The sequence below is a fragment of the Eptesicus fuscus genome, chromosome 15 (genome assembly GCF_027574615.1).
Source record: "Eptesicus fuscus isolate TK198812 chromosome 15, DD_ASM_mEF_20220401, whole genome shotgun sequence".
Taxonomy (NCBI): domain Eukaryota; kingdom Metazoa; phylum Chordata; class Mammalia; order Chiroptera; family Vespertilionidae; genus Eptesicus; species Eptesicus fuscus.
In genome coordinates, this window is record NC_072487.1 from 22,621,722 (window position 1) to 22,622,485 (window position 764).

General features: G+C 46.7%; 1 non-coding gene across 1 annotated transcript; it reads left to right on the plus strand.

Annotated features, from left to right (window-relative positions):
* Positions 1-278: 278 nt before the first annotated feature.
* TRNAH-GUG (transfer RNA histidin (anticodon GUG)) lies at positions 279-350 on the plus strand. Its single transcript has one exon. It is a non-coding gene; the product is annotated as a tRNA-His (tRNA).
* The last annotated feature ends 414 nt before the right edge of the window (positions 351-764 follow it).

The window sequence follows — 764 nt, forward strand, 5'->3', positions numbered from 1 at the left end:
TCTCGGTCTTATTACCTCGATTGCCATTTCCTGGACAGTAATTCTCGCGAATCCGACCTAAAACAGCTTCGCCAGTCAGCCAAGAAGACCACGTCGGTTTCAGTGTCCAGCCACTTTGTTATCGTTCCTCGGAATAATTAGAGCTTTCTGAACCGGTGATCCTCTTTCCCAATATCAAGAAAATGTACATCTTTAGGCAATAGATGGCAGTGTTTCCACAAATTATAATATGGCCATAGCCCTTCAGGGAAGCCCAGTGCTCAGCTGTCCTGTGGCTCGCCGTGATCGTATAGTGGTTAGTACTCTGCGTTGTGGCCGCAGCAACCTCGGTTCGAATCCGAGTCACGGCAGGAGGGGAGGAGGCTTTTGGAAGAGGACAACGCCGGTCCCCGGTTGTAGTCCATGCAAGCAGCATTTTGCAGCGAGACATAGAATAATGAAAATCAATGAAAGAGAAGCCGCTACAAATATTTCAGATTCTAGAGAGATGACATACACGGAGTGGCCCTCTGAATGCGCTCATCCGGTGGCGAGCGTGTTGTGTGTTTGGTGTTTTTTTTTTTTTTTTTATCTGCATGGACGGATAATATGATAAAACTGGAGTGCAGTGGGCATGTAATTATTATTAATTACAGCTACTTACGCCCTGCTTTGAGCGACTCGTCAGGCCTGCTTGCTTTTGAGCCCTGCCAGGGCTGTACAGTAATAACAACCCTGAATTATTTGGAAAGATGTCAGCAGTCCGTGTGGAAATCCTGTTTAAC